We start from the raw sequence: 20577 nt of genomic DNA on the forward strand, positions 1-20577 counted from the left end.
GCCTCTCCTCCCATCACCACAGGACCACCCCTAGATTACTCCACGATCTTTCTGTATATAAGCTCCATCTTGCCTCTATGAAGGGGCTCTGATTCAATCTAGCTTAGATTGGATCTGGCCCCACCAAGCATCACAAATGGTGAGATTTCTTAAGACTCTACCCAATATGGTGAAACTTTAATAACCTTTGTTTTTCTTTGGCTGAAAGAAGGCTTGAGTAGAATCCATTCAAGCAAGACACAGCATGTTGATATTTTGGGGTCTCAAGCACCCCTTAACCTCATCACTGGAACTCAAGCTCTGGAGTTCAGTGATTTCAAAAACAAAACCCTTGCCCAGGAAATACAGAGAGGCAAAAAAAGGCCAGTGCTTCCAGGCATCCATTACTTCTAATTATGTTATGGATATAGTGAGCATTATTGGGATCATGGGATCATAGATTTAGTAGGACTAGAAGGGACTCCAGTCATGTAGTTAAACCCCCTCATTTTACAGGTGAGGAAACTGAGGCCCAGGGAAGTAAAGAGACTTAAGCCAAATAGGTGGCAGCACTGAAATTCATACCCAGATTCCCTGATTCCAAATTCAGCACTGTTCCCACTAAACTCTGGAGTTGCTCATTAACAAACCAGTTCAAGTATGTGACCCTTTGAAAAGATTTTTTAATACTTTAAGAGAAGAAGATAGACAAATGGACAGCTGGATTGATGGACTGACTGTGTAGTATGCCAACAAAATAAACAGCTACAGGAGAAAGAAAACCAACACTGCCAGACCCCAAAAGGAAAGTCTAAGAGGCAATTGTAAACAGGAGCAAGAAGGCATTATAGAATTTAGCTATTTTCTACAATTACATGCAATATCATGAAGTAATTCATTGTCTTCTTACCTTGCTCCCTTCCCCATGACTCATATGACCACACATGCCCAAGGGAACTATGCTGAGAAGGTTTGTGAATAATATCTTTTTTCAAGTCCTGGTTTCACCTCCATAATTCCAATAATCTGCTAGTTTGTCTCCCCACTTCCAGTTGCTCACCTCTCTAAACCACACTCCAAACAGCTGCCAAATTGTTATTCTTAAAGCATGAGTTTGACATTATTATGCCCTTGCTCAAGAAGTTTCAGTGGTTACCTATTACCTCAAGGATAAATTCCAGATTCCCTTTTTGGACCGATTTCACAGTATTCCCTCACCCTCACATACATTCTATGCTTCTGCTAAATAGGCTGACTTGTTCTTTCCAGTAATTCACTCATGTCTCAATTCTTCTTCACCCTGTGAGCCACATCTCAATTCTTCTTCACCCTGTGAGCCACATCACTCCAATATTCTCCATGGGGTTTTCTTGGCAAAGATACCCCAGTGGTTTGCCGTTTCCTTCTCTAGTGAATTAAGGCAAAGAGAGGTTAAGTGACTTACCCAGGGTCACACGGCTAGTATTTAATCTTCCCATCTCCATGGGGCTGTACAAATAATTCTGGTGGCTGAAAGTCTCTCCCTCCTCACCTTCCTTTCTCAGAATCCCTAGCTTCCTTCGAAGCACATTCAGGTGCCCACCTCCCAAGCAAAGCCTTTCTAGAACCCTCCAGTTGCTAGTGCTTTCCACAAAAACCTCCCAAAAACTAATTATTTATTTTGTGTACTTTAAATCATTAAATTAAATAATTTCTTTTATATTTGCTTCTTTGTATACATGTCATTCCTACTCAGTTGAATGTAAGCTCCTAAAGAACAAAGATTGTTTCATTTCTGTGTTTGTATCCCCAGTCGCTGCCATCGTGCTAGGAACATAGTAGGCAATGCCTCCATACTTTCTGGATTGAAGTGAATTGAAGGACATCATGGTGTAGTAGGAAAAGACTGGAAGTCAAAAAGACCCAGATTCGTTGTTTGGCTCTAACCACTAACAATAAGACCTTGAATATATCATTTACCTTTCCTGAACCTGTTTCTTCATCAGCAATAATATTGCAGTAATTAATGCTTCAGCTTCATTGATGTGCATAATCTCTCCAATGATACATATTATAATCCCTCTATGACTTAAGAGACAGAAGTTCTTCATGAGCAGCTATGGCTGAAAAGTTCATCACTTTGGTGAAGAGTCTTCTAAAACTTAGCTATTACTAGTCCTCAAGCAACAAATATTTTTACCCAAAGGCTTTCCAGCTTGATCTAATTGTTGAGAGCTTGTATTTCACGGGCATAGTAGACCTGAAGAAACCAGCATCACCCCCATGCCATGGTGGATCATTGCAGAAAGATTTCAGTATTCCATAAATTTTCACTGGTAGTCCTGGAATTTTTCTCCCTCCTTATCTCTGCCCTTGGTTTCCCTAGCTTCCTTCAAAGTTTCAGCTAAAATCCTACTTTCTACAAGAAGACTTTCCTGTTCCCCTTAAATTTTATTGCCTTCTCTGTGAGATTATCAACAATTTATCCAGCATATATTTTACTTGTACATACTTATTTGTATATTGTCTCCTTGTAATTTCTTCGAGGTGAGGGATTGTTTTTGCCTTCCTTTATATTCCCAGCATTTAGCACAGCGCATGAATAAATTCTTGTTAACTTGTCCAATAGTAATAACGATTATCTCTCAAATGATAGTGTTGGATCACAAAGGTCACTTTTAACTTAAAATCTCTTTTAGATATAACATTCTAATTTGTATTAATAGAACAAGCTCCACAAAATATTTTTCATTCTTATTAAAATACCTGACAAAGTTTTGTTTCTATATTTTAAAATAGACACGGAAAGGGTTCAAAGAAAAGCAACAAATATAACTAAATTTCATTATTTCGATGGATCTATAACTCCCTTCAACAGTGCTGATTAGGGGGCACAGCCAAGATGGCAGCTGGAAAGCAGGGATGTGCATAAGCTTCCCACCAGGTCCCTCCAAAAACCTATAAAAATGGCTCTGAACAAATTCTAGAGCTGCAGAACCCATGAAATAGCAGAGTGAAGCAGGGCTCCAGCCCAAGACAGCCTGGATGGTCACTGGGTAAGGTCTATCATGGAGGTGGGAGTGGAGCGAAGCAGAGCACAGTGTGGGCTGCGCCCGGACCAACCAGACCAGGAGCCAGGAGGAAAAGGCCCTAGAACTCTGAATCACTGAGCTCTGGCAGTTACCAGACTTCTCAACCCACAAACACCAAAGACAACAGAGAAGGTTAGTGGGAAAAAGCTGCTGGGACAGAGTGAAAGGAGTTCGCAGTTGGGCCATGGCCCCAGGGGCAGCAGAGGTGGTGCAGCTGTGAGGACAGACTTACAGCTGCAGTTGCTTCTGGCCCCAGGTCCATCTGGTGGGAGGAATTAAGTGGAGGATCAGAGCAGAAATGCAGAGCCTGCTTAAGATGTGAGTCACAGTCCAGGCTGGTGGTTCTTGGGGGAGGAGGAGCACTGGTGTGGCAGAGCTTGCTGTGTAGAAATAGCTCTGAAAACAACAGTGCAGCCCCTCAAGCTTGGGACAAAGTACTCTCTACTCTACAAGTAGTCATATCCCGACAAAAAACTAAAGGGTCAAGTAGTTGACTGGGAACATGGTCAGGCAGCAAAAACGGACTCAGGTTCAGACTCAGGCCTTGGAATCTTTCTTTGGTGACAAAGAAGACCAAAACATACAGCCAGAAGAAGTCAACAAAGTCAAAGAGCCTACATCAAAAGCCTCCAAGAAAAACATGAACTGGTCTCAGGCTATGGGAGAGCTCAAAAAGGATTTGTAAAAGCAAGTAAGAGAAGTAGAGGAAAAATTGGGAAGAGAAATGAGAGTGATGTGAGAAAACCATGAAAAACAAGTCAATGACTTCCTAAAGGAGACCAAAAAAATACTGAAGAAAATGACACCTTAAAAATAGACTAACCCAAATGGCAAAAGAGCTCCAAAAAGCCAAGGAGGAGAAGAATGCCTTGAAAGGCAGAATTACCCAAATGGAAAAGGAGGTCCAAAAGAACAATGAAGAAAATACTACCTTAAAAAGGAGATTGGAGCAAGTAGAAGCTAGTGACTTTATGAGAAATCAAGATATTACAAAACAGAGCCAAAGGAATGAAAAAATGGAAGACAATGTGAAATATTTCATTGGAAAAACAACTGACCTGGAAAATAGATCCAGGAGAGAGAATTTAAAAATTATTGGACTACCTGAAAGCCAAGATCAAAAAAAGAGCCTAGATATCATCTTTCAAGAAATTATCAAGGAAAACTGCCCTGATATTCTAGAGCCAGAGGGTAAAATAGAAATTGAAAGAATCCACTGATCACCTCCTGAAAAAGATCCCAGAAAGAAAACTCCTAGGAACATTGTTGCCAAATTCCAGAGCTCCCAGATCAAGGAGAAAATACTGCAAGCAGTCAGAAAGAAACAATTTGAGTACTATGGAAACACAATCAGGATAATACAAGATCTAGCAGCTTCTACATAAAGGGATTGAAGGGCTTGGAATATGATATTCCAGAGGTCAAATGAGCTAGGATTAAAACCAAGAATCTCCTACCCAGCAACACTGAGTATCATGCTCCAAGGCAAAATAGGGACTTTCAATAAAATAGAGGACTTTCAAGTTTTCTCAGTGAAAAGACCAGAGCTGAATAGAAAATTTGACTTTCAAACACAAGAATCAAGAGAAGCATGAAAAGGTAATCAAGAAAGAGAAATCATAAGGGACTAAAGTTGAACTGTTTTGTTTACATTCCCACATGGAAAGATGATGTGTATAATTCATGAGACCTCAGTATTAGGGTATATATATATATATATATATATATAGAGAGAGAGAGAGAGAGAGAGAGAGAGAGAGAGAGAGAGAGAGAGAGAGAGAGAGAGAGAGAGGTCACAGGGTGAGTTGAATATGAAGGGATGATATCTAAAAAAATAAAATCAAATTAAGGGATCAGAGAGGGAGAAAGGGAGAGATAGAATGGGGTAAATTATCTCACTTAAAAGTGGCAAGAAAAAGCAGTTCTTTTGGGAGGGAAGAGAATGAGTGAAGCTTGCTCTCATCGTATTTGACCTGAGGAGGGAATAACATACACACTCAATTGGGTTTCTTACCCCACAGGAGAGAAGGAGGAAGGAGATAAAAAGGGGGGACAATAGAAGGGAGGGCAGATAGGGGGAAGAGGTAATCAAAAGCAAACACTTTTGAAAAGGGACATGGTCAAGGGAGAAAATTGGATAAAGGAGGATGGGATAGGAAGGAGCAAAATATAGTTAGTCTTTCACAACATGAGTATCGTGGAAGGGTTTTACATAATGAAACACATGTGGCCTATGTTGAATTGCTTGCCTTCTTAGGGAGGGTGGGAGGGAAAAGGGGAGAGAATTTGGGACTCAAAGTTTTAAAAGCAGATGTTCAAAAATAAGAATTTTTGCATGCAACTTGAAAATACAATATACAGGCAATGGGCCATAAAAATCTATCTTGCCCTACAAGAAAGTAAGGGAAAAGGGGATGGGGCGGGGGAGAGTGGGGTGACAGAAGGGAGGGTTGACTGGGGAACAGGGCAATCAGAATATATGCCATCTTGTAGTGGGGGGGAGAGTAGAAATGGGAAGAAAATTTGTAATTCAAACTCTTGTGAAAATTAATGCTAAAAACTAAAAATATTAAATAAAAAAATAACAATTTTTTTAAAAAGTGCAGATTAAAAATAATCTGTGTCACCTATTCCCATGTGACTCTTTTCTATGTTTTCCCATAAATCCTCCATCAGGTGTCCAAGCAGCATACTAGGGTCCCTATTTCACCTTTTTATTATGTAGGAACCAATACGTCATGTAGGCTGTTTCCCCTTGTTATTGCTACATGAATAGAATGACCTTTTCTGATTATTTTTATTATTAATTATTATGAAGATTTTATTAGTAGTAATTTATTATATTTAAAACAGGGTTGTCATGTGGCCTGCCTACAAGCATAGAAATTTACATAAATGCTTTAGTAAATGAAGCTGAGCTACCACAGAGTTCTCACTGAAATGGCAAATCAAAATATATTGTCTGTTGTTTCAATGAAAACCTAAGGTTGGATAGCCCTGATTTGAAACAATAATTTTATTATTTTTAAGTAATTTTATTATATTTTTCTAAAGTCTTTTATGCTATTTCTGTTACATATTTTTTTGCAATAATATGCTGCCATTTTACTAATGTCCGCCACAATTCTATGCACTTTTGCAACTTTCATTCTTTGGACACTGTAGCTCTGGAGCATCAACAGAAGAATATCAGTATTAAAAATTTGGGCCTTCATTTCAGAAAGAAGCTTGACCAATTGATCATGAATTCTTTTGCCATGGCCATCACTTGAAAACAAATTAATATATGTGTATGTTTGTGTGATTATAAGTATGTATATTTGTCTACATATACATACACACACCATCAGTCCTCTGTAATCTATTTTCATAAGTTATTGAGAATACCAGAACTTTTGATCACCTATAAAGATTCATTTGATCATCAGTACTTAATGTGATATCTCCATGTTTGTGCTGGTCCTCAGAAATGAAAGACAGTCTGTTTCAAGGAGCATGCCATAGACTGCCTTATAATCATTCATGCTGTCTCTTTGATTCCCCTTATTAGATTATAAAATCCCTAAAGAAAAGAATTGTATGATAGATAATATTTCTACTGCCTGTGGTGCATTGCTACCTTTATGAGTCTCAGTTAACATTTGTTAAATGAATGAACCTGTCCTTGATAATTTAGTTTTTGAGAGTAGGAAACTAAATAGGGTCTTTTCTCAGGTCTGGTTCACTAGCATAGAATCTATTCTTTCTCATTTTAGGATTATATGAAAAAATTAAATTGCCCAGCATGATATATGGAAAACAATAAATTAATGCTTACAAAACACAAATGTTTATATTATTGAGATTAGTCGTAGTAATTTTCCAATTTTGTAATAGCATATGGTACTTCAGTGAGTTGATTTCTAGAATGGAAAACAATGTGTACCAGTCAGATAATTATATTAAGATCACATTATCAGTTACTCTGCTCAATAATCTAATATTAGTCCATACTTTCAGTTCTTCTTATCAGTTTAATTCTGAATCATCACTTTACTTCTACCCAGGCTAGACAGCATGAAACTATATTTTTGTTTAATTCTTAGGGTATCAGAAAAACAAGCTAGACAACATGAAATCATATTTTTGTTAGTTTATTAGCATATCACAAAAGCATGACTAGAAATACAGTTAGGAATGTTTTTTTATCTTTTTCATTTTAAGCTCCTGCATTCTCCAAATTTCACAAGTCCTTCTCTGCTCCCTCATTGGAGCATGGAGTTAACTCTGGATTTTGAAAGAATATGTCAATGGAATACATACTCCAACAGGTTATGCTAGGCCAAAAAGGCTTCAGGTAATGTTCTAGCAATAGACTATGTCTGACTTCTAAGGTCCAGCCTAGCTATGTATGAAGAGGCTCATCACCAGCAGGTTAGCCAATAAGTGAAAATTCTTTAGCCAGAGCAACTCATGAATGTGATGGGTTCCCCACTTTGGAGATTTTTGAGCAGAGACTGAATAATTACTTATCAAGTATGCACATTATGATTGGGATTCCTTTGGAGTATAAGTTGGATTAGATGGGTCACTTCCAGTTCTCAGATTCTAGATTCTATCCAGTTCCTTCTTGTTGTCATGTGTGGAGCTCCAGCTCTCTTTCCCTCTCTTCTCATAAGTGTACTGCCCAGCTCACAATCTTATTTAAACATTACAAACTGTTTTGCCTCTGCACTCTGAAGATCATGGGACTTTTCCATTTGACTTGCAGCTAAAAATTTCCATACCTGTTGTCTCTCATAGAATGTGAGCTCCTTGAGAGCAGGAACTATTTCCCTTTTCCATCTGTATCTCTACCACTCAGCATAGTGATTTTCACATAATATACTTCAATTAATTAATTAATTAATACTCTTCATTCACTCATGTCAGAAACAAAATACACAGTTCCAAGATACTAAAAAGGAGGCAAGAAGTTTGGAATGACAATATATAAGAGAAGTGCCCAAGAAAAATAGAGATATAGGCATGACTCCATGCACAGATAGTAGGTTGGAGAGACATAGTTATCCCTGAGTGAGATAGGGTCCTACCCCTTGGCAGGAAGCATAGCCCAAAAAAGAAACAGTCATAGGCTTTGAATATCTTAAAAAGCTCATTCTGCAAGTTTGTACCCAAAAGGAGATTTCTTTTTATTCAGTATAAAACAGGTCAAACGGACCACTTTTGTTTCTATCACCGGAAATATTTTATGCATTTATGTTAGACTATGGCGTATTGATAATGTATTTTTGCTTAATTTGAAGATCTTCCCCATCCATTAATAGGCCATGTGACCTGCTTAGGCCACAGGAAGCCTAAGTCACATGTGGTGGGAGGATCTTGCTTGAATAAGTGGAAAAGGAAAGGGTGGAACAGGAAGGAAGTCAGTCAGAGCAGTTAGAGCTGAGGGAGAGAGAGGAGACAAGCTAGCTGTGCTGTGAGTGTTTGTCTGTGGAAAGCCCCTAGCAGGGGGAGGCTTGGGAATGGCAGTGCTCCCTGCAGTGATAATGTGTATTAACTTCTTTGCTGCTGTGACAGATTGGCCTTTCCAGTGTTGGGATTCAGTTTACGGGTGTTGGGATTTGGCTTTCTGGTGTCTGAATAAATGTTTTGCTTCTGTCTTCTATATGGAGAATCTGTTATATTTTGCGATTCAGAACCATGCCGGCATACTCATAACAATAGCAACCATTGTGAATATTGTGTTAGCGATACACATGCGACTCACCCACGTGACCTAGAATCCTCACAAAGAGGCGACTTAAACCCATGTGATCTAAAAGCCTCTGCTCTCCCAGACATGTAAACTAGGCCCTCCCTGGAGTTAGTCCCACCTTGGGCCCCACCTTAGTTGCCAATCCACACCCACTAAGGTTTTACACCTAATAGGGGTTTGGACCTGTGGCTTAGCACCTAGTAAGGCTCAATGAATTACTCAAAGGGAACAAAAGCCAAACCATTCAAGGGCACTTGTTGAACTAAGTGCTAAGGAGCCCATTTTTGGTTACCAACACACTCTCTCTGTCTCTCTCTGTCTCTTTCTCTCTCTCTCTTATTCCCTCCCTCATAATATCTTGTTTCATATTTATTTGTATTTGTTAAATGCATTATCTGTTTGAATGTTTCTGGAGGATATGAACTATCTGTGTTTTCATCTTTATTTCACTACCACAGTAGTGTTACTGAAATATTTAAAGGACCCCATTATATTAGGTCATCTTATCTATAAACAAGTAACCTAATAGCAAAGATCCCGATGCTCCCCTCAATCAACACAAGCATTTCTTTACCAGTGTATAATACAGATTTACGAGAAATGTTTATTGTTATCTTTTTACACAAAAGTTCTAGATTCTTAAGAGATTTTTTCCAATAGAAAACGACAAATATGTAAACAATCTCCCAGCATTTGCATCCTCTCAACCCAACTCATCTTTAGGTACTGCAAATTCATTTTGTGTAATACATACCAAATTGGAAATATAGCAACATTTGAGTCATGATTAACTATTCTCCCTGTAAAAACAGGCAGAAAAGAAAGATTTGCATTTATATAGTTTGGAAATACCAGGTAGAACATTTTGATTATTCATTTGCACTTGTGAAATGAATACTTAAAAAAACTTTACAGGCAATAATATCCAATTTCTACCTTGACTAGGTACAAGTTTAGTCAGGTTTGCCAGTCTTTCCTATTGAACTTAAGCAGGACTTTCAAACCTAACCACTGTACACCCATTTTCTTCAGTCTGACAAAAGTCCCATGTTTACTTTCTCTTTTCATCACTCTACAGAGTAGCTTTTTAAATCATTGGAGAATGGCTAAATGATCAAGGGCATTATAAAGAATACTATCATCATTGATTTTGATTTACACCTCTCAGCTTAATTGTCTTGCTTATTGTCTAGTTTTAATAAGCTTCATTAGATTCATACCAAAGTGCAGTCACTGTAGGGTAGCTCTGAAAAGAAGACTTCAAAAATATGATGCCATTAAATTGCTTTTCAAGAAAAACTGGTATAAATAATTGCTCAAAACTCCCAAGTAGGCATTCTCTTTTGTAGAGACCCATTTTCAACCACAAACCTCACTGCCTCACTTCCAGAAAGGGCTACGAGTCTCAATTTTGCCAATTCCTCTCTGTAACACTTGGGCAGTGGAACGCAAATCCTTTAGTTTGCCAGAGCTAATGAACTCCTATATAGATAGATGGTAGAGCAGTTGATAAAGTTCAATGCCCACCAGGGCTCTGTTTCTAGGATTCCTGTATTCCTAACGGGGATGTTTTATATTAAACAGTGACAGGATGAGCATTTAAACTAAACACAGCCACAAGTTAAATCAGAGAAAACAACTGTGGCCACAAAAAGCAACAGAATGGTAAAGCATCTTCTGGTAGCTGGCAGTAATCCCAAAATCCAGGTATGTCTGCCCTATGTGTCACGTGCTGTAGTATCTGTGGATCTTTGATAATCCAATTTTGAAATGCATTCCCTCCATAGGGTTGGAGCTGGAAGGAACCTCAGAAATCACCAATTCTAGTTCATTTTACTGATGAGGAAACAGAAACAAAAGAGTAACTTGCCCAGGTCACACAGCTAGTAGGTATCTGAAGGATATGACCTTGTCTTCCTGGCTCCAAGTCCATGACCATCTCCTGTGCAACCCAATCATCACCTCTGCCTTTCCAAATCTTGTTTTCTTCAAAGCTCAGCTCAAGCAACACCTTCTACATGAGGCCTTCCTGGATACCCTGCCACTGCTAGTGCCTCCTTCCAAAATATTACCTTGTATTTATTTTGTAGGTTCTTTTAAATGTTTTTGTTGTCACCTCCAAAAGAATGTAAACTCCTTTCAGGGAAAGACTCTTGTCTTTGCCTGTGGATGCCCAGCTTTTAGCTCATCACTCAGAACTTTGAGTGTTCAATAAATGCTTGTGATTGTAGATTCACTGGTTGGAAGAGAGTTTTCATATCGTATTACTCTTACTTAAAAACAATCCTTAGAGAGGGGTATACTGGTGCCCTAAGGCCATCTGTTGACAGCTCATGGCATGAGTAGCTTTAATTGATTCTGAATAAATAACAGTTCTTAACTCATCTCTTTTTTTCCATACATGTCAGAAGAGATACTTCAGTCCCTTGCAGTTTTCCTAGAATTGTAACAGCTAGTTGAAGGTGGCCCAAAGACCACCAGTCAGTCTCTCAGTCTGATCCTTTAAAAAAAAAAACAGGACTTAGAGCCTGTTCTTAGAGGGCAAAGCAGTGTCAATTCTGGAGCACTGTCAAGACATCGACATTAATATGATGACAGAAAGACTGTAATAGAAATTAATCCACACCAATGTCAACCTATTTGTGGTATAGTAAAAACAAAAACAAAAATAACCCTCAGACTGGAGTCAGAGGACTTAGGTTCAAACTCCATATCTGCCACTCACTACTTGTGTGACCTTCAGGATGTCTCTTTACCTCTCTGGGTCTCAGTTCCCTGATCTACAAAATCAGGGAGTTAAGTCAATAGATAACCTGTAAGTCCTTTTCAAGCTTGAAATCTATGACTCTATCATTTTTAGCCCTCTGCTCACATCAGACCAGTGTGAGCAGAAAAGGACAGCATTGCAGGGTAAATCATGGTCAACTAAGAGCAACGTGCAAAAGAGAAATATTGAGTCATTTTCTCTTAGATTCCTTCTGCATACTGAAAACACTGTTTGCCAAAGCTTTTGATGCTGTACAGTAGAAGGGAGTCACTGAAGTTTGCAGTCCTCATGACAGAGCTATGTGGCAGAATGGTACATTTTAATGTCTTTAACAATGAGTCCAAGGTGGCCCATTAAGTCAATGAGAGAATCTAGAATAGTTTTTTGAAGTGTCTTACATTTAGACTGTTCTCCTCTAAGTTATCATACCTGTCTATCATATAAATTGAAGATGTAGTAAGAATACAGAGAAAAGAATAGAATTCATACAACCACAGATTTAGATCTATAAGGAATCTTATCAACCACTACGCTTACCAACACTTTCCATTTTACAGATGAAGAAATTGAGGCGCAGAGGGGTTAAGATAATTGTCGAGGGTCACATAACTAGTTGTAAAGCTAATGGGATATAAGATCTTTCCAGTCCATTAATAGACCTATGTGACCAAATGTCCCCTTTTTTCCTTGGAACAGGGGCCATGTTCCCAGGTCTAAAGGTACACAGGTATTTCAACCATGGATGTCTTGCTGCTTTGACTTTGGCCCAGTTCACAGCTGTGATAGATCTTGAGTCACATAGCCCATTGAGGGAGGCACTTGCAACTTGCCTAAGGGAAACATTGCTTAAGGGGAGGCTTGCTTTCAGGAAGGCTTTCACACCTTTTGGTACTAAGCTAATTAGTCACTGAGTCAGGAGCATTGTGATGCCTTCTGGCTCTGAGCCTATTAGCCAAAAGTATACATATATTCTGAAGTGAGATTATGCTTTGGGACTCACTCATGGGAAGAATGTTCACCTGAGGTCTTTCTGATATAGCCAGACCAGACTCTGGGTAGCCATTGTTAAGGTCTGCCCCCCTTTGTGAACCTAGATGTTGGTACTCCCTGTCTGGTGATAATGCATCTATTACTTTGTTTAGATTGTTGGAGCCCTGTCTATTAGATCTCTGTGCTAATATTTCTCTGCTTGTATTTTCCCCATGGTTCAGGGTGCTGACCTTTCCCCTGAACTAGTGAATGACCTTTATCTATAATTAAAATACAATCACTAACCCCCTTGAAATTTACAAATAAATATGAAACAAGATATTATGAGGGAGGGAATAAGAGAGAGAGAGAAAGAGACAGAGAGAGACAGAGAGAGTGTGTTGGTAACCAAAAATGGGCTCCTTAGCACTTAGTTCAACAAGTGCCCTTGATACACTAGTAAGTATCTGAGTCAAGATTTAGAACCAAGTCTCCCTGACTCCAAGGGCAGGATTTTATCTACTATATCAGACTGCTTCTTTAAAATATGTGGAACATTTCATAAATTTAAGTATCATCCTTGATCAGGGTCCAAACTAATCTTCCAAAAGCTAGGACTTACATATTTTAAAGATTTGATATCAAGCAATATGTTAGTTAATTTTTTTTTGTTTTCATTTTGCTTTTTATTTGCACTCTAATGTCATTATTTACTCCCGTGCCATAAGCTTTTGTTTCTTCAGTTTCTTCTGGGATATCTTTTTCTTTTGAGCAACCTCCTCTTCTGGTTTAGGAACAATTTGTTCCTTTTCAGTGAGTATCATCTCAATATGACAAGGAGAACTCATGTATGGGTTGATTCGACCATGAGCCCTATAAGTACGCCGTCACATTTTGGGAGCCTTGTTAACCTGGATATGCTCAATGACAAGAGAATCCACATCCAAACCCTTCAGTTCTGCATTACTCTCAGCATTTTTAAGCATATGCAGCAAGAATTCAGCACTCTTTTTGGGCCAACGACCCTGTGTCCAACCCCACTGCTTAGCCTGGGCATACCTGCCAACTCCACCATTATACCGACTGAAGGGAACACACTGTTTCTTCAATGTGACATCTTTCAAATACTTGGTAGCTTTTCGGATATGCATGCCCTTGATAGCTTGGGCTGTTTCACGGGTGTTCTTGAAGTGGACCTCGAGATTTGAACCCCTTGACTTGCATGATTTTGTGGGGTTCTCTGGATTAAGAGAGTACCTCACCATTTTAAATGATTACCTAGGATGGCTCAAGGGAAGAGATATGTTAGTTAATTTAAGGAAGAAATAATAAGTCAACTCAAAAGGAACACACATGGATGGGTTCAAATTCTCCTAAGCCATCTTATAGCTACGTGACCCACTTAACTTCTCTTAAAGGATTTAATTAGAAGAGAAATGGATTTGGTATAGTTGGCCCTAGAAAGCAGAGCTAGGCAGAACAGGTAGAAATTAAAAATGGTCAAATGTAGGCTTGAAATAAGGAAAAAACTTAGATGGTGGCTGGAAAGCAAGGACTGGCCTAAAGCTCTCCCCCAGGTCCTTCCAAAAACCTATAAAAAATGGCTCTGAACAAATTCTAGAACTGAAGAACCCACGAAATACCAGAGGGAAGCAGGGCTTCAGTCCAGGACAGCCTGGATGGTCACTGGGTAAGGTCTATCCCACGGAGCTGGGAGCAGAGAGGAGCAGAGCCCAGCATGGGCTGTGCCCAGACCAACCAGACTGGGAGCCAGGCAGAACAGGCCCTAGCACCCTGAATCAGTGAGCTGTGGCAGTTACCAGACTTCTCAACCCACAAACACCAAAGACAACAGAGAAGGTTAGTGGAAAGAAAACTTCTGGGACAGAGTGAAAGGAGTTTGCAGTTCAGTCACCTCCCTGGGAGCAGCAGAGGTGATGCAGCTACAGAACTACAGCTGCAGTTGCTTCTGGCCCCAGGCCCAGTTGGTGGGAGGAATTAAGTGGCAGATCAGAACAGGAGTGCAAAGCCTGCTCAGATCTGAGTCCCGATCCGGCTCAGTGGTTCTTGGGGGAGGAGGAGCACTGGTGTGGCAGAGCTTGCTGTGTAGAAATAGCTCTTAAAACAACAGTGCAGCCCCTCAAGCTTGGGACAAAATACTCTCTACTCTACAAGCAGTTATACCCCAACGAAAAACTCAAGGGTCAAGTTAATTGGCTGGGAACATGGCCAGGCAGTGAAAATGGACTCAGATTCAGATTCAGACTTTGAAATCTTTCTTTGGTGACAAAGAAGGTCAAAACATATAGCCAGAAGAAGTAAACAAAGTCAAAGAGCCTACATCAAAAGCCTCCAAGAAAAACATGAACTGGTCTCAGGGCATGGAAGAGCTCAAAAAGGATTTGGAAAAGCAAGTAAGAGAAGTAGAGGAAAAATTGGGAAGAGAAATGAGAATGATGTGAGAAAACCATGAAAAACAAGTCAATGACTTCCTAAAGGAGACCAAAAAAATACTGAAGAAAATAACACCTTAAAAAATAGACTAACCCAAATGGCAAAAGAGCTCCAAAAAGCCAAGGAGGAGAAGAATGCCTTGAAAGGCAGAATTAGACAAATGGAAAAGGAGGTCTAAAAGACCACTAAAGAAAATCCTACCTTAAAATTAGACTAGAGCAAGTGGAAGCTAATGACTTTATGAGAAATCAAGATAATATAAAACAAAACCAAAGGAATGAAAAAATGGAAGACAATGTGAAATACCTCATTGGAAAAACAACTGACCTGGAAAATAGAACCAGGAGAGAGAATTTAAAAATCATTGGGCTACCTGAAAGCCATGATCAAAAAAAGAGCCTAGACATCATCTTTCAAGAAATTATCAAGGAGAACTGCCCTGATATTCTAGAGCCAGAGGGTAAAATAGAAATTGAAAGAATCCACTGATCACCTCCTGAAAAAGATCCCAGAAAGAAAACTCCTAGGAACATTGTTGCCAAATTCCAGAGCTCCCAGATCAAGGAGAAAATACTGCAAGCAGTCAGAAAGAAACAATTCGAGTACTGTGGAAACACAATCAGAATAACACAAGATCTAGCAGCTTCTACATAAAGGGATTGAAGGGCTTGGAATATGATATTCCAGAGGCCAATGGAGCTAGGATTAAAACCAAGAATCACCTACCCAGAAAAACTGAGTATCATGCCCCAAGGCAAAATATGTACTTTCAATAAAACAGAGGACATTCAAGTTTTCTCAGTGAAAAGACCAGAGCTGAATAGAAAATTTGACTTTCAAACACAAGAATCAGGAGAAACATGAAAAGATGAACAAGAAAGAGAAATCATAAGGGACTTACTAAAGCTGAACTGTTTTGTTTACATTCCTACATGGAAAGATGATGTGTAAAATTCATGAGACCTCAGTATTAGGGTAGCTGAAGGGTATATATATATATATATATATATATATATATATATATATATATATATATGGACAGAGGGTACAGGGTGAGTTGAATATGAAGGGATGATATCTTAAAAAAATCAAATTAAGGGATGAGAGAGGAATGTGTTGAGAGAGGGAGAAAGGGAGAGATAGAATGGAGTAAATTATCTCACATAAAAGTGGCAAGAAAAAGCAGTTCTGTAGGAAGGGAAGAGGGGGCAGGTGAGGGGGAATGAGTGAATGTTGCTCTCATTGGATTTGACTTCTGGAGGGAATAACATACACACTCAATTGGATATCTTACCCCACAGGAAAGAAGGAGGAAGGAGATAAAAAGGGGGTATGATAGAAATGAGGGCATATGGGAGAAGAGGCAATCAAAAGCAAAAACTTTTGAAAAGGTACAGGGTCAAGGGAGAAAAATCGAACAAAGGGTGATAGGATAGGAAGGAGCAAAATACAGTTAGTCTTTCACAAGGTGGGGTGGGAAGGGAAGAGGGGAGAGAATTTGGAACTGAAAGTTTTAAAAGCAGATGTTCAAAAAGCAGTTTTTGCATGCAACTAGGAAAGAAGATATACAGGCAATGGGGCATAGAAATCTATCTTGCCCTGCAAGAAGGTAAGGGAAAAGGGGATGGGGGGAGAGGGGTGACAGAAGGGACAGCTGACTGGGTAACGGGGCAATCAGAATATATGCCATCTTGTAGTAGGGGGAGGGTAGAAATGGGGAGAAAATTTGTAATTCAAACTCTTGTTAAAATCAATGCTGAAAACTAAAAATATTAAATAAATAAATAAACAAACAAATGAATAAATAAACTAAAAAAAAAAGAAAGAAAAAAGAAAATGCCCAGAGCCAAAAAAAAAAGAAATAAGGAAAAAACTTTTTAATATATTGTTCAAAAGAGGAATAAAATAAAAATCGAACAAAGGGTGATAGGATAGGAAGGAGCAAAATACAGTTAGTCTTTCACAAGGTGGGGTGGGAAGGGAAGAGGGGAGAGAATTTGGAACTGAAAGTTTTAAAAGCAGATGTTCAAAAAGCAGTTTTTGCATGCAACTAGGAAAGAAGATATACAGGCAATGGGGCATAGAAATCTATCTTGCCCTGCAAGAAGGTAAGGGAAAAGGGGATGGGGGGAGAGGGGTGACAGAAGGGACAGCTGACTGGGTAACGGGGCAATCAGAATATATGCCATCTTGTAGTAGGGGGAGGGTAGAAATGGGGAGAAAATTTGTAATTCAAACTCTTGTTAAAATCAATGCTGAAAACTAAAAATATTAAATAAATAAATAAACAAACAAATGAATAAATAAACTAAAAAAAAAGAAAGAAAAAAGAAAATGCCCAGAGCCAAAAAAAAAAGTAATAAGGAAAAAACTTTTTAATATATTGTTCAAAAGAGGAATAGAATTATATGACAATTTTTATAAATAATCAATTTTTCCATTTAATTAATGTTACCAGAGTGTACAAAGAGCATGTGATTATGGCATCAACACTGTGAAGTAGACGATCAGAACCCTGCCTTCAAAATACCTACCATCTACGTAAAAGCCACATGGTTAACATTTCTAATACCTGGAATTACTTGAGATTATCACCTCTACCTAATACCTCAAAATTATTATCTCTACCATGGGAATTTAGTAAGTAAATTAGAGGCAATATTATTTTCCTACCATATCTCTTTTGACAATTTACATAGGCAGAATGGTAGTCATACTATGTGTGTTAATTAGTCTTGTGTTATGTTTTATAGTCAAGATGTTGTCATGTACCTTATCTCATTTAGCACTCCTAACAGCCCTGAGAAGTTAGGACATGCATTACATCTGTTTTATTGAGGAGAAAACTAGAGAGTTTAAGTGCCCATCCCCAAATCACATAGACTACTAGTAAGTATAGGGACAAGATTGGAACCCACAGCTTCAGATTTTTGCTTGAGTTTAGGGGTGTGTGTGTGTGTGTGTGTGTGTATGTATGTATGTATGTATTTCCCTACTACATAGTAGTGAAGTGCCTAATGAATAGATGGATACCTTATGAAAATAAATTGAACCATATTCTTCAGATGAACATACCAGAACAAGCCTCACCCAAAGAAGTTATTTTCCAAAACATTTTAAAAGTGCTTATTCCAGGTCAAACCTTTAATTTGTACTTTCTAGCACAGTGATTTAAAACACATTATGAATTTGTCAGCAGCTCTAGTACCCAGAGCCTTCAGCATAATTAAAATTCCTGGGCTTGGTTTACAATATAATGGCACTACATGTGCTGGTAAAACATATTCTCCTAAAAGCCCCAATGAGAACATTAAATATTCACAATGGCAGAATAATAACTGTCATGGCACAAAACTTTTTGTTTTTTAGCAGTTCTAGGGTGCCAGAAACTACTTACTGTCTTGTGGCTTTGAGAGACTTATGTCAATAGAACTGAAGAATATCTCTCTTTCTCTGTGTCTCTCTGTGTCTCTGTCTCTATCTCTCTCTCCTTCTCTTTCTGTCTCTCCATCCCTTTCTGTCTCTACCTATCACTCTCTCTGTCTCTGTCCCTTTTCTCCGTTTCTGTCTCCCCTCACCCCCTCAGAAAGCTCCTACTCTGACTTTACTCAGAAACTCATTGTGATTATGGTCTACAATCTTATTTCTTATTCAAAGATTCCATTTAACAAATTAAAGGTTGTGTCATGCCCTAGCTTTATCATTTTCCAATTGCATAGTACAAGGCTTCTGCCACCATTCAAGTCCTCTGAGAGAGAGTAAAAATACTGTTTCTTGGCTCCTTCCTCTCAGAGGTACATGGCTCACCTCTCCATTATTAAAAAAGAAAGATACTAAAGGGGTAAAACTACTCCCAAAGACACTCATTAATACCAGCATTCAACATTCTACAACCAAGAAAAAATGGGGAAAAAGAAAAACACATGGTATAAAAGAATTTAACATATGAAATACACACATATAACAAAATTGAATAACACATTAGAAAGTTTTCCATACACACACACACACACACACACACACACACACACATACATATATGTATATTTGATTTTATCTCTGAAATTCAAAATTTGTCTAATTATACCTGAAACCTAACTCTAAGGAATAAAAGTATGATTTTTTAAATCAAGAAAAAGTAGTTTTGAGCACATTTGTACATATATCTGCTAGTTTCTTCTTACCCGCAGGTACACATACATTTACACCCACAGTCACAGCAAAATTGAACTCTGAGAAAAAAGTTTCATTCTCCTCATTAAGGGCCATTTTGATTACTTTCATCCTGCCATTATCTTTTCACTTATTATGAGGATTTTTTCATAGTGTTCATAGAAGCCTCAAGAAAGAGAGTGGATAAGTTAAGTACAGTTTGTTAGAGCATGGTGCTCAGGTAGAGGCTACTCTGGGTCTGATTGCCATAGAGGCTAGTGAGCTTTACAAAAAATTTAAAAATAAAAACAAAATGTGTTCCATAGCCTCAGTTAACCCTATAATTTTCCCTGACTAGTCTAGTACAAAATGATCTTTTCTTTCTTTGAAGTCCTATATCATTTACAATCTAGGCTTCACATTCCAACACTGGTTTATATACTGTCTTTTTGCCTGCTGTGGTGGCACACACCTGTAGCCTTATTGTTAGGGAGGCTGATGCTGGTGGATCACTTAAGTGTGGGAATTCTGAACTACAGTAGGGATAAAGTCAATCAGGCCTCCATACTAAGTCCAGCACTAATATTATGAGCTCTGGGAACCAGAGGGCCACCAGGCTGCCTAAAGAGAGGTAAACTAGTCCAAGTCAGAAATGGAGCATATAAAAGCTTCCATGCTAATTAGCATTGGGATTAGGCCCATGAGGAGTCACTGTGCCCAGCCTGGTGAAGATAAGGAGACCCAGTCCCACTAAACAAACAAATAAGCTGCGTACTCCTTTCCTGAGGGTCTTTATAAACATCTTTCCCCAACTAGCTTATAAGCTAGTTGACTTAAAACAACGCTTCTTGTTTCTAGTGTATGTTCCGTAATACTTAAGATACTAAGAATTTAATACATTCTTGTATCTAGCACTGATAAAACATTTAAATTCAGTAATTTAAAGATAAATTTTTGTGTATCACATGCAATTTATTTCAGTATAACAAATTTATTAAAATGTTTGATTATCCTTATTGAGGTCATTTGAAGAGATAAGAATCCCAATGTGTGACTCACTGTTCATTGTTTGCCTACAATTACACACACACACACACACACACACACACACACACACACACACAAAATCAATTGCCTGTAAAGGAATAATATCTTTGAATTATACACTAGCATACAAAATATAATTTATTATTTAAAATATTAAATTAAGCATGACTATAAAGATCCCTGTGAAAAGTATCCTCCATCCATTTACATAAGATTAGCGTATTATGTTCATTAAATATGAATATTTACTCTGGAAGCATTACTTATAGACATGCAAAATTAACTGCTTGAAGCAGAAGGATGATGGCTATACCTTTTTTTATTGGTTAAAGTAGAAAAAAATTAACAAGCATGCTAATTGGTGTAACTTCCAAAAATGCACAATTCTAGCTGAAATTGAC

The 20577-nt window shown here is 38.4% G+C and overlaps 1 protein-coding gene and 1 pseudogene across 4 annotated transcripts in view; both read right to left on the minus strand.

Moving 5' to 3' along the window:
* Positions 1 to 20577, minus strand: part of RYR2 (ryanodine receptor 2) — an 828134-nt gene that overhangs the window by 593471 nt on the left and 214086 nt on the right. The window lies entirely within an intron of this gene.
* On the minus strand, positions 13233 to 13842 carry LOC118845860 (annotated as a pseudogene).

This window comes from Trichosurus vulpecula, chromosome 4, assembly GCF_011100635.1.
Source record: "Trichosurus vulpecula isolate mTriVul1 chromosome 4, mTriVul1.pri, whole genome shotgun sequence".
NCBI classification, from domain to species: Eukaryota; Metazoa; Chordata; class Mammalia; order Diprotodontia; family Phalangeridae; genus Trichosurus; species Trichosurus vulpecula.